Raw genomic sequence first — 14,485 nt, 5'->3', positions numbered from 1 at the left:
TATGACCAGCCGCAAAGTGACATATGCAAATTTTATAAGCAATAATGTTTTTATTGTTTGTGTTAAAATGAAGTATCCTCTAATGAGCAATAATGAGCAAATGTATTAACCTTTATTGTCTTTATTAATAACATTACAATTATTTTAGACCATGTTCAGACATGTGTGAAAATTGACTGTACATACCTATGTGGAATGGATTTTCAAAACTCCATCTAAATGAAAAGGAACTTTGCAGAAGAAATAGGTATGTTGCTTTAAATCTGCAGAACTCTCATTATGTTGAAGAAAATTAGCAGATTGTACACATTCTGCGCATACTTATCCCATTAATAAATCTATATAACAAATTGACAATATTTTCCTTTATGTCCTTGTGCTGACTTATCATGAACCCATACCATTGTATGATGCTCTAGGCTTCATTTATGTCTAAAGCTAAATGTAGAATTATGCTGGTTGCCTGTTAAAGGGAAAGCTGAGATGGCAGATAAATTGTTCATTCTCAGCTGTTAGATTACATGTCTGATCATGAAATAAAGTGAAATCCATGTCTGTTTCCAAGACAGCAGAAGTTTAAAAGCAGTCACAGATATGAAAAAAAGACATGAAATAGCTCACAATCAGTACTTTCCAAAGCTAATTATAGGCAATCTGCCTTCATAACTTATGTCACAACATGGCTGTGTCCACAGCACTTTTCATAGGGAAGTGCCATAGGTGCAGCTGTAAACAGATTGCGGGATGCAGTGACACAAGGGAGGCAGACCAAGGGTTAACAATCTGACTTCTGGCGGCAGCGCGGGCAATCACCGGTTTTACCCGCTGAGCCCCTAGTCCATAATACTGTGCAGCTGAAGCAAAGAGAGCTGCGAAAGTCCCGGTGTCAAGCGTGGGCTGCTGTACTCTGTCCGGCAGAGAAGATTGCAACTTAATATCCAGCAGCCGTCTCTCACCTCTGTGCGGTCTCACTTTCAGCCGGACGCACGGTGCTCTTCAATCTCACCGTTCCGCCCGAGTGTCCAATGGAAGCCAGCAGCGGCACAACATGGCGCTGATGCTCAGGGTGCGGAGCGCACTTCTCACCCTGCTGCACTCTCCCCAACAGCGGAAAACTGACTTCTACTTTGCGCGCTTCCGGCTCTGCTTCCGGTTTAACCACGCCCCAGGTCATGGGGCCTGTCTGGTCCCCTTTGTCTTCTCCCGGACTACATAAAATACAAGATACAATTGTGGGCGCACTCAGCTGTGCATGATAGCAACATCAGTGATATGGCTAGGTGCCGCTGCAGTGGAATAATGACCATAGAAAAGGAAAAGAAAAAGCACCACTGCAAAAAAAGCACACACTGCACCAACTAAAGTGCCGACTGAAATAAGTAATTTTTATTGATACAAAAGCATTATACACAATAAAAACATGATAAAATCACAAATCTATGGCATCCATGGTACCTAAAATGCATATCAATACAAAAATGTCATACATATAAGTACATATAATGTGAGCATATAATCCAGCGGCCTTTTTTTAAAAGATACAATAGAAACTACTGCAACTACTGCTTGTATTTTATAATTTAATGATCATCTGATTCATTCAAGGGAGAGCGGTAAGAGGAAAGGCGGAGGGCTGGCGATATTTGTGAATGATAGATGGTGTGACTCTAGGCATATCGTGGTCAAAGAGCAAACATGCTGTAAGGACATTGAGCTATTAGCTGTGGGCATGAGACCTTTTTATTTACCGAGGGAACTATCGCATGTAATCATGAGAGCTGCATATGTCCCCCCTTCTGCGAAAGCTGATGCCGCCACTGAGGTCCTACAATCCACAGTGAGCATGATGCAGTCCCTTCACCCCCAAGCACTCCTTCTGGTTTCGGGAGACTTCAATCATGTGTCTCCAGCATCCATACTACCCGGTTGCACACAGTATGTTACATGCCTCACTAGAGACAACAAAATATTGGACTTGTTCTTTGCCAATGTGAGAGGGGCATATGCCTCGTCAGCCCTACCGCCCCTTGGAAGATCGGATCACAACCTAGTGCACCTCCAACCCGTGTACAAGCCACTTGTACAGAGAGGACCTGCTATCATTCGCACAGTGAGGATATGAAACAACCACTTGGGATGTGCTGCAAGATTCCTATGGTGATGACATGGATGGTCTCACACACTGTATAACGGACTACATTAATTTCTGTGTAGACAACACGGCACCCACAAAAGTAATGAGGTGCTTCTCTAACAATAAACCATGGATCAGCCCCAGAATAAAGGCTCTTCTCAAAGAGAAGAAGTTGGCCTTCAGATCAGGTGACAAGGGCAGGCTGAGAGAGGTTCAGAAAGATCTAAAGAATCTAATCAGGCAGGGAAAGGCTAATTATAAGAGAAAGATTGAACTGAAATTGTCACAGAAAAGGATTCATGAAGTCTGGGAGGGTCTAAAGTCTATATCTGGGCATAGACAGACTGTCTCCAGGATGGTTGTAGATAAAGAGGGGCTTAATGAACTTAATCTATTCTTTAACAGATTTAATCACACACTGGCTGCTCCTGCCCCTGCATACCATTCACACCTCTCTGCTACAATAACCTCACCCCCTGCTGCAACTTGTCAACTGAGCCAGGGTCAGTTCTTCACAAGTACCCAGGTTGCAAAAGAACTGGATAAGATCAAAGTTTTGAAGGCTGCAGGTCCTGACGGCATCAGTGCAAGGCTAATCAGAACCTGCGGGCACCAGCTGAGTGAGATCATTACATATCTGTTCAATATGAGACTGAGAATAGGTATAGTACCACAACTGTGGAAATTATCGTGTGTGGTACCAGTTCCAAAGAAACCTTATCCGAAAGACCTTAATGACTATAGACCTGTAGCATTGACATCACACCTGATGAAGGTACTAGAGAGATTGATTCTCACACGTATCCGTCCTCTAGTGAGCTCGGATATGGACCTTCTCCAGTTTGCCTACAGGCCGGGCATTGGTGTGGATGATGCCATTATCCACCTTCTAGATAGGACTCTCTCTCACCTGGAGAAACCTGGGAACACTGTGAGAATAATGTTCTTCGATTTCTCTAGTGCTTTTAATACCATACAGCCAGGTCTACTGAGAGACAAGCTGGGCCTTGCTGGCGTGGACCTCCAACTCTCCACCTGGATCCTTAACTACCTCACGAACCGACCTCAGTTTGTAAAGGTTCGGGACAGTGTGTCAGACACGGTGATCTGCAATACAGGGGCACCTCAAGGTACAGTTCTTGCCCCTTTTCTCTTCACACTGTACACTGCGGATTTTAAGTGCAACTCATCTAGCTGCTACTTGCAGAAGTATTCTGATGACTCCGCAATAGTAGGCCTCATCACAGGAGGAGATGAAAGAGAGTACAGAGATACTAACCAAGCTTTTGTGGAGTGGTGTCAGAGGAACCACCTAAGGATTAATTCCGGGAAGACCAAGGAATTGGTGGTGGACTTTCGCAAGGGAAAAAATCCACCAGTAGTGGTGAACATTCAGGGAAATGACATTGAGATAGTCGACACCTATAAGTACCTTAGTGTGATCATCAATAATAAGCTTGACTGGGCCCATCACTTGGATGCAGTGTACAGGAAGGGCCACAGTAGGCTTTATCTGCTCAGAAGGCTGAGAGCCTTCGGAGTTAGGGGGGCACTCCTTGCATCCTTCTTCAACTCTGTTGTGGCATCAGTCATCGTCTTTGGTGTGGCGTGCTGGGGTATTGGCATATCAACCAGGGACAGGAATAGGCTGGACAAACTGATTAGAAGGGCCAGCTCTGTCCTTTGATGCCCCCTTGATCCAGTTCAGGAAGTAGGCGACAGGGAGGATACTGGCCAAGGTGAGCTACTTAGTGCAGAATGATTCCCATCCCATGCATGAGACCGTGACAAAGATGTGCAGTACTGTCAGTGACCGGCTACTTCATCCTAAATGTGAGAGGGAGCGCTATCGAAAGTCCTTCCTTCCTGCTGCAGTTAGGCTGTATAACCAGCACTGTCCAAAACGGAGAACGACCCAAACAGTGAACTGATAGATCCAAAGTTGTGATAGTCCAGTTATATCTTTTTTTTCGTATATGTACCTACCTACTGTCAATGTAATGCCTTTATGCATCTGTATCTGTACTTGTTCCTGCCTTGCTGCTGTAATGCTATGAATTTCCCCATGGTGGGACGATTAAAGGATTATCTTATCTTATTCATGCTGCCCGAACAACAGCTCCATATCGCCGACCTGTTTGCCTCACTATGAAATACTATGATGTCTCAGGGAAAGTTTACTTGGAAGTTTCGACCAGGGACCACTAGGATAATGTGTCTAAGAAGCAGTTTCCCAGTGACTTTTTATTGCTCCTCTTAACAGGTATGTCCCTACACACACACATAGTAAGAGATCTGTCAGTCTAACACGCAATGGAAAAGACCACTAAGTCTCGGGGAACGGATGGATAGAAGATGGGAACGAGTCTCTTGGACTAGTCATCCTAATTGCATGGATCCTTCTTGCTGTTTCAAAGAATGATTTCTCTGAATTGCTGCAGAATTTTAGAGTAAAACATACACGGCTGCAATAAAGAAAGCCGATCTCTGATTTAGGTTGTCTGAGGTTCAGTAGCATGAATCAGCGCACTATTACTTTGGACCTTAACAGCTTTCTGTTTTCCTTATCAAGATCTCTGACACCATTTTGATTTAAAAGGAGAGTGGCCAATCCACCAGGATCAAACATTTACGGCACATTCTCTTGATATGTAACAAATGAGAACATTCCCAAAATTTCAACATTTAAAACTAAGTATCAATAGTTAACAAATAAATACCCAATAACAGTTGGAACAATCCCTATTTCTGAATTCTGTAGTATTTTACGTCACTAAAATAATGGGTGTGTGAACGACTTGTCTCTGCCTAAAGAACAATCCAAACTGTTGAGTCAAGATTTCGGTTTTACTTGATCTTTTTCTGTTTGTTGAATTTCTAGATGGACTGGTTACATGTAATGGAAGATATTGGCAAGCGGAGGAGATGACAGATGTGTTCATTGTGCAAGACCTGAGTAACAAAATAGATAAGACATTTCATACCAGGGATATAACTCCTATTATGTAAAGCCCAACCTAATAAGTAATACCGATAGATGTACTGGAAATTTTAAAAGATTTTCTCATTACAATGAGGGCTTATTGGGGCATTTAGACATCACAGAGACGTCCTAAGAGTTACTGGCTCTTGGTTCTCGGCATGCAATTTTTCCTGTTTTTTTCGTACATATATATAGTAAAGTGAATCATGTCATTTAAAATAAAAACCGTGTCCCATCAAAAACAAGCACTCATAAATGGCTATGTTGAGAAAAAATATAAAAAAGTTATGGTTCTTGGAAAAAGGGTAGAAAACAACAAAAGCGACGAAAACAAATAATCACCTGGTTTTATGCGGTTAAAATGGCATACTTTTGGAACAGTTAAAAGGGTTGAATCACCTTGACAAACCCCTCTCTAAAGTAAGCTGTCCTTATGGTCAAACACAATGTAGAATATTGCCGTAAATGCTAAACTTTCACCATTTCATCCCACTTGGAATAGTTTACAGGGTTAATGCTGTCATTCAAAACTAGAAAGACGTTAAAAAACAAACCTTCATTTGGCTGGAAAAATAAAAAAGTTATAGCCTTTGGTAGAAGGTGATGAAATAAAGAAAACACAACAAAAAATGCCCAGGAATGAAGAGGTTAAAGTAGTAATGGTGCTGACTTGAGTGATGTAATATGCAAGATATTTCATCTGACCAATTTTCCCAAATCTGGAAAAGGAACAATCTAAAAATACCATCCGGCAGAACAAGGTCATCTACTAGCCAAATGAAACTCCTTGACATTCTCCTATCCCAAGACGTCTGTTATCTTATGTTCTGCACTGCACTGATTTTTTAGTGATTACTGGAATGTTCCTCAGGCTGCGGTCACATGTTGCGTTTTTTTCGCATTTTTTCAGCGTTTTTTTAACGCGTTTTTGCCATGAAAATGCAATAAAAAAGCATCCCATGCAATCCTATGGGATTCCACAATGCTGTGCTAATGCTGCGGATTTTTCCGCGGCGGAATCGCATCACGGAAAAAAATGTAGCATGCTCATTAATTTTGCAGAATTGCGGCGATTCCGCCCACATAGGAATGCATTGTTCTGCTTACTTTCCACATGTGGCTGTGCCCACCATGCGAAAATGAAGCTGAAAATTTGCGGATGGTACCCAGGGGGTGGAGGAGAGGGTACCATATCCCTGTAAAAAATAGAATAAAAAATAAAAATTCGGGTTATATTCATCTTCCGGCATCCTGCGCAGCCTTACCGATGCTCCCGCCAACTCCCATTCCCAGTAATGCCTTGCGGCAAGGACCTGTGATGATGTAGCGGTCTCGCGAGAGAACGCTACAGTATCGCGAGACTGCTATGTCATCAAAGGTCTCGCAAGGCATTACTGGGAACGGGAGCATCGCGATGATCGGGAACGCTGCGCGGGACGTCGGAAGGTGAGAAAAACACGATTTTTTTTAATTATTATTTTTAACATTAAATCTTTTTACTACTGATGCTGCATAGGCGTTTGACAAGTGTGACCAACCTGTCAATCAGTTCTTCAAGCGATGCTACAGATCGCTTGGAAAACGCTAGCATTCTGCAAGCTAATTACGCTTGCAAATCGCTAGTTTTCTCACGGAAAATCGCGGGAATTTAAAATGTGGTTTTCCCGCGGAATGGAATTCTGGAATTCCCGCTGTAACTTCCGCGGGAATTCCGTAATGTATGGACATAGGGTTAGGGTAATATCTCAAAAAGTTGCAGTTCAGTTTCTAAGATCTAGTAGATATCCATGGACACTGGGAAATCTTTATTTGGTTACATCTGACTACACATCTCAATCATTTCTATGAAAGGAGTTGTCCAGGACTTTTACATTCAGGGCTGTGGAGTCGGAGTCGTGGAGTCAGAATCGGAGCCCATTTTGGTGGAGTCGGAGTCATCGAAATTGAGGAGTCAGAGTCAGAGGTTTGGCTTACGACTCCACAGCCCTGACAGGTCTGTGGAGTCGGAGCCCATTTAGATGAAGTCGTTGTTATGGAAATTGAGGAGTTGGAGTCAGAAGTTTGGCTTATGGACTCCACAGCCCTGTTTACAGTGATCAGTATCTGATTGATGGGGTTGCAACAGCTGGCACCCCTGCTGATCAGCTGTTGATTAGAAAGGGGGCAAATGTGAAATACTCAGCCCGACCACTATGCAATAGACAGAGATGTGCAGTGCAGCTCCGTAACTCAGTGCATCCAGTTACCCCAGGCATCAGGAAGAGCTGATCATCGGGAGTGACAGGTGTCACACCCCCACTGATCAGATATTGAAGTCCTGTCCTAAGGATAGGCTATCAATGTAAAAGTCCAGGACAACCCCTTTCAAGGGAATCTGGCAGCAGGTTTTTGCTATGCAATCTGACAGCAGCATGATGTAGGCAGAGAAAGCCTGATATCAATGATTTATCAAATAGTTTACTGGATGCAGCAGGTATGACAGAATCAGAATGATCTCTGCTGCAGATCCAACAGAGCTCAGCATGCTGATCCCCATAACACGCCGCCCACACCACTGATTAGCTGCTTTGTGCATATACCGTATATTGACAGAAAGCTGAAAATTAGTGGAGGGGCATGAGGTTGGGTCAGGAGGCATGGGACATCTAATTCTCTAGTGATAATATCCTGCTGATAAAACATTGATTTTATTGAAGCAAAACACAGCCTAGTAAGCGAAACATCACTGGAATCAGAGTCTCTGCCCCTACATCATGCAGCTCTCAGATGATAGAGCAAAAACCTGCTGACAAATTTCCTTTAAGTTCTATCTCTAACAAGAAGTCTAGTGTTCACTCCTGTCTGTCTCATTCACACTGACAGTTATCTCTCAGGCATACACCCGCATACAGTTTTGTAGACAGAGAGCTTGGATACCTGTTGATATTTCGAGTATAAGAGGAAAGTGTCCCTGGACGATACCATCACAAGCAGCAATGCAGATGTTGACCTGGTTTATTTTGAAGCCAAGACCCCAGTGCTACCAACACAACAAATGTGTAAAGTTGGGTAATACAGTCAGTGATCGGCTCACTGGACTGATATAGTTAGTTATATCAGTAGTACTATTGTAACTGATTTGTAAGAACTTTACCAACTTGTTACAATTCAGAAGTAAATTGCACCCACTGTGTCCTCACAGACTGCATGAAAGTAGGGATATTGTGAATATGCTGGGATCTTATTACAGCAATAATTCTCCTTTCGCATACACGTCGCCATTACATCTATAAAATCTACACATTGGTTCTAGATGTTATGCAGCCAATAAATGCTGAGATATGTAATTTCCATCAGTCGTGTTGGGTTTTTTATGGTCTTAAGAGTGAAATGCTGCTGAGTATGTAATTACAGTACAAACACTTCTAATAAAACGTGTCTATATAACACTAATGTGACTTTTTAACAATAGATCAACCCAGTGTGAACACAGCTTGAGTCTTCTTGTACTGGCATGCCCCCAATAAGCTTTGACGCCAATGCCGAGGCTAGCTGGGCACGATAAACCAGACCTTTCTTTGTACATGGATTTTATGATGCTATAAGCCACCTACAGAAGAGATCTTGGAGAGGTTTAGAAAACCATGTTTACACGTCCCATGATGATGTTCTTTACTAGTTAGCCATTGTAGAAATGAACAGATTTATTAATACCCATGCAATAGCAGCCCAAAAATACCCCATAACCAAAAATTATCCCTGCCTAATCCCAGCTGATCCTGCGCATCCCACCCAGTCTAACAAATTTGACAATTCACAATCATCCAGCAAGTACTAAAAATGCAATCCCTGTCTATTTATGACCATGAAAAGTAACTCAACTAGTTTTTCCAGGTTGGGGTGGGTGAACCTGTCTTTTTATAAAGTGTCCTATGCACAGTGGAGGGGAGAACACTAATGGCATTTCGTCATTTGCGATCCACTCAGTGCATTCCCAAGAGAGATGTCATTATTACAGTCATTCCTGCTATTTAAAATGACACATGATAATGTTATTTATCCAGGTCTAAAGTTTTACATTTTAAAGTGTTACATAATTAAAAATCACTGACATAAAAAATCAATTATTAAATGATCAAATTATAATAAGACGTTAGAGATATTTCCAATAAAGAGATCTAATCTGATCCATGTGTTTGAACGGGATGCAATGTTTCTCCTACAAAGCATAATAATAACCTAAAGAACTAGCCCCAAACATATAATATTCATATGCAAGATATAATTATCATAAAAGAACAAGAGCAGTGTGAGTGTAAAGGATTCTCTAGACGATATTTTTATTATATCTAGGTTCAAACATGTATATCATTGCATTTGCTAACATGGGGGAGTAGTAATACAGTTCCCGTGCTCTTGGATGTTAGTTTATTAGTAACAAATAATTAGATAAAATATAAAAAACAACATAAACAATACTTATATGTGAAATGATATGAAATAAGTAATGCAACACACACAGACGATATGGTCATGTACCTGTCTACACATGCTGACAAAGTAATAGCGCAGAATATGATAAACCGAATAGCCAAAATAATAGAAAATACAGTTATAAATATATTAGGAAGCAAAGCAACAGTGGAAAAGTACATAAACTACTCACTGCAGCAGGACTGGTGTTCTGTAGGTTCAGGAGTCACCTCTCGTGTAGGTATAGATGGACTCTAGTGAGGGAAGTCAAGAAAACATCCGTATGACTTGTAGCTCACAGATCGTGACTCACTCCTCTCAGAGGCGGGGTGTGGAAAGGGTGTCACCTGCAAATTCCTTCTACCTGCTAACTTGGTGTGTAGGGGAGTCAAAGCACTTTCACATTTTTGTCATAACTACAGTAAATTAGTAAGGCAGAGGCCAGGGACAGAACCATCTAGAACGTGTCGTGTTTTGAGACCGTCCATTTGACAATAGAACGTTTAATGTGACATGCTAAGATCACACAGACACATAAATACTTCATATTTACAGTGCTGGAGGGAAGACCCTGAAGAACCCGGAGAATGCGGCTTATCATGTTACAAGCCGGAGGGATAAAAGAAAAAAAAATAATTAACCCTGTGATCCAGAGATTGCAATTTAAGTTTTATACAGGTGCAGAAAAATAATCAGCCCTTGTTGTTGTATGGAGCCATGAGGTTGGTGCCCATAGTCAACGAGGGTCTTATTGAATCTCTATGCCTCTGATATCATATGGAACATTATTTCTGGGGAAGAATATCACTGTATACATTGACAAGCAACCTTTTTATCTAATATCGATCATCTGAGACTGTTGGGAATAAAATATTGCTTTGGTGTTGTCAATAATATTTGGAGCCACAAAGAGTAGGCAGGCCTCAGTAAAGATGCCAGAATCAAGCTAAAGAAGTTTTATTCAATAATACATCCAAATTATCAATAATATATAATTGTGTAATTGTGATTAGATACCTACCACGCGCCATCGTTTCAGGTTTCCAGCACCGCTCCGGTCCCACGTTACTTCTGCAGCTTTTCTGGCTCATACAGCATCTACCATGTGTAGTGGTGCTACTTTCCTAATGTAAATCTATGAGATTAAGAAAAAGGCTTCATATACTTACATTGAGATGCCTATCTCCGGTCCATACACAAACTCCTGTGTGATCCAGCGAGTCTGATTTCAGGTCACATGAGTAAGAAGAGGATTATAGTAGTGCTGGAAACCCTGGGAGGACAGCGATCGGTAAGAATTGTAGTACACTTGCACATTATTACATACTGTAATTAGGACAGTTATAGAATAAAAATTTAGATGAGACTTCTTCTTTTACAATTATTAGTAAATGGCAATAGGAAAATGGTCACAGAAATGATAAGACTGAATTTGTCCACATGACTTAAACACTATTTAGCAAAGTACTTTTTATATATAAAACATCACTTTTATCAACGATATGTTTTTTAAAAAATTGTAAATCTCTAAAAAGATATACAGTTGTGTGAAAAAGTTTTTGCCCCTTCCCGAATTCCTCTTCTTTTGCATGTTTGTCACACTGAAATGTTTCAGATCACCAAACAAATAAATATTAGACAAAAACAACACAAGTAATCACAAAATGCAGTTTACAAATGAAGGTCAATATTATCAAGGGAAAAAGAAATCCAAACCTACAGGGCCCTGTGTGAAAAGTGATTACCCCTTAAACCTAATGACTAGTTAGGCCACAGTTAGCAGCAGCAACTGCAATCAAGCGTTTGCGATAGCTGGCAATGAGTCTTTTACAACCCTCTGGAGGCATTTCGGCCAACTCATCTTTGCAGAATTCTTGTAATTCAGCCACATTTTAAGGTTTCCAAGTATGAACCGCTTTTTTAAGCTCATGCCTCAGCATCTCAATTGGATTTAGGTCAGGACTTTGACTAGACCACTTCAAAGTCTTAATTTTGCTTTTTTTAAGCCATTCAGAGGTGGACTTGCTGGTGTGTTTTGGATCATTTTTCTGCTGCATAACCCAAGTGCTTTTCAGCTTGAAGTCATGAACAGCTGGCCGGACATTTTCCTTCAGGAGTTTTTTGGTAGACAGCAGAATTTATGGTTCCTTTTACGACAGCAAGTCTTCCAGGTTCTGTAGCAGAAAAACAGACTAAAACCATCACACTACCACAACCATATTTTACTGCTGGTATGATATTCTTTTTCTGAAATGCCATGTTACCTCTATGCTAGAGACAAAGGGACATACACCTTTCAAAAAGTTATTTTCCCTTGTGAACCCACAGAGTATTCTTCTAAAAGTCTTGGGAATCATCAAGATGTTTTTTGGCAAAATTGAGATGAGCCTTTATGTTCTTATTGCTCATCAGTGGTTTTCAAATTGGAACGCTGCCATGCAGGCCATTTTTGCCCAGTCTCATTCTTATGGTGGAGTCATGAACACTGACCTTAACTGAGGCAAATAAGGCCTGCAGTTCTTTAGATGTTGTTCTGGGGTCTTTTGTGACGTCTTAGATGAGTACTCAATGCTCTCTTGGGGTAATTTTGGTCGACTGTCCACTCCTGGGAAGGTTCACCACTGTTCCATGTTTTCACCATTTGTGGATAATGGCTCTCACTGTGGTTCGCTGGCATTCCAAAGCTTGAAAAATGGCTTTATAACCTATTTCAGACTGGTAGATCGCAATTACTTTGTTTCGCATTTGTTCCAGAATTTCTTTAGATCACAGCATGATGCCTAGCTTTCGAGGATCTTTTGGTCTACTTTATTTTGTCAGGCAGGTCCTATTTAAGTGATTTTTTATTGAAAGCAGGTGTGGCAGTTATCAGGACTGCGTGTGGCGACAGAATTTGAACTCAGCTTCTGAAAGACGTGATAAATCACAGTTAATTTATGTTTTAAGGGGGGCAATCACTTTTTCACACAAATGACCTTCATTTAAAAACTGCATTTTGTGTTACCGTTGTCTAATATTTAAATTTGCTGGTGATCTGAAAAATTTAAGCGTGACAAACATGCAAAAGAATAGGAAATCAGGAAGGGGGCAAACACTTTTTCATGCCACTGTTTCAATTCATATGGCCAAAAATTAGTTATCTAACCAAAAAGTACAAGATAGGAGAGATCAGTCAACATGCAAATTGTCTGATACAGTCCTACCTTGCTGGGGAGGTCAGCACCCTACACCTGCGCAAATGCCGACTTTCCCTATGTGACCCTATTAGGCCCTAAAGGGAGGAAAATCATAAGAAAACAAATAGTAATCTCAATACCAACAGTAGGCGTATTCTCTAATTTTATTCTATGTCATCAAACCAGATGATTAAGATACAATCTACAATTAACCCAAAAAAATAGCTATGAGATAGTTCAGTAGCTTAGTATATTTTGAAATATATTGGTTGAGCATTCATACACATTTCCATTTCCATGCAATGAGATCAATGACACACATAAAAGAGTAGAATAAATACTCTATTAATATTCTAATGTGACCCTACTTTGCTGCGGATGTTGGCACCCTACACCAGCGCATCGGTGCCCCCGCTCGGATGTCTACTCTCCCTCTTCGACCCTGTCAAACCCTATGCAAGGAGATAAAGTGAGAAAAGACAGACAGTAATAACAAGTACAAGACAAAAAAGGAGACTTTTTATAGGTTGTATCCTAGTTCAGGATAAGGCCCCTTTCACACATCAGTTTTTTGCCATCAGTCATAATCCGTCGAATTTTGGAAAAACGTATCCAGCGACTGATGCCGCTGGATCCTTTTTTTGTAATTGACTTGTATTAGCGACAGATTGCGACAGATGGCCGCACGTTTCATCCGTCGGAAATTCTTTGTCTGTCAGTTGGAGACAACGGACATAGGAACGATTTTTGTCGCTGTCCGATTTTTGCTAGAATGGAAGCCTATGGGCAACGGATTCGTCACTGTCCAACAAATGATGGAATCCGGCGATGAATTCCATTTATTTAACTGCACATGTTCCGACACTGTGTGTGTGTATGGTGTGTACGGGTCTGTGTGCGTGCGTGTGTGTGGGGGGTCTGCCGGGGCTGTGCGGGGCTGCACGGGGGTCTGTGCGGGGCTGTGTGGGGGTCGGTGCGGGGCTGTGTGGGGGTCTGTGCGGGGCTGTGTGGGGGTCTGTGTGGGGCTATGCGGGGTTCTGTGCAGGGGTCGGTGCGGGGCTGTGCGGGGTCTGTGCAGGGGTCTGTGCGAGGGTCTGTGCGGGGGTGTGTGTGTGACTGTGTGGGGGTCTGTGCGAGAGTCTGTGTGGTGGTCTGTGCGGGGCTGTGCGGGGGTCTGTGTGGGGCTGTGCGGGGGTCTGTGTGGGGCTGTGCGGGGGTCTGTGTGGGGCTGTGTGGGGTCTGTGCGGGGCTGTGTGGGGTCTGTGTGGGGCTGTGCGGGGTCTGTGCAGAGGTCTATGCGGGGCTGTGTGGGGGTCTGTGCGGGGCTGTGTGGGGGTCTGTGCAGGGGTCTGTGTGGCTCTGTGCAGGGGTCTGTGTAGGGGTCTGTGAGGGGCTGTGCAGGGGTCTGTGCGGGGGTCTGTGCGGGCATCTGTGCGGGGGTCTTAGCGGGGCTGTGCAGGGGTCTGTGCAGGCTGTGCAAGGTCTGTGTGTGTGTTTGTGCGTGTGTGTATGCAGGCATCATCCAATGGGACTACAAGTGCAGACAGCTGCGGGCTGATATTCATAGTCTGGGAAGGGGCCATGGGTATTACTCCCTTCCCAGGCTACAAATATTGGCCCCCGGCCGTCGGCTTTCCCCCTCTGGCGCAGAAAATTGTGCGGGAGCCCATGCAATTTTTTTATCCGTTTTTTATTAAATAAATCATAATGTTCATTAATAAACATCGGCCTTGCTATTAT

General features: G+C 42.4%; 1 protein-coding gene across 4 annotated transcripts in view; it reads right to left on the bottom strand.

The window, feature by feature from the left end:
* Positions 1-9,881, bottom strand: part of SCEL (sciellin) — a 150,458-nt gene extending 140,577 nt beyond the window's left edge. For all 4 annotated transcript variants that reach the window (XM_073580421.1, XM_073580422.1, XM_073580423.1 and 1 more), the window contains exon 1: positions 9,763-9,881. The gene's annotated coding sequence lies outside the window, so the exon portion shown is untranslated. The remainder of the gene's footprint in view (positions 1-9,762) is intronic.
* Between the last annotated feature and the right edge of the window lie 4,604 nt (positions 9,882-14,485).

The sequence above is a fragment of the Dendrobates tinctorius genome, unplaced genomic scaffold, assembly GCF_039654945.1.
Source record: "Dendrobates tinctorius isolate UK_male_01 unplaced genomic scaffold, ASM3965494v1 ptg000064l, whole genome shotgun sequence".
Lineage (NCBI taxonomy): Eukaryota > Metazoa > Chordata > Amphibia > Anura > Dendrobatidae > Dendrobates > Dendrobates tinctorius.
Note: the sequence above shows the minus strand (reverse complement) of the source record. Positions and strands in the feature narration are given on the sequence as shown.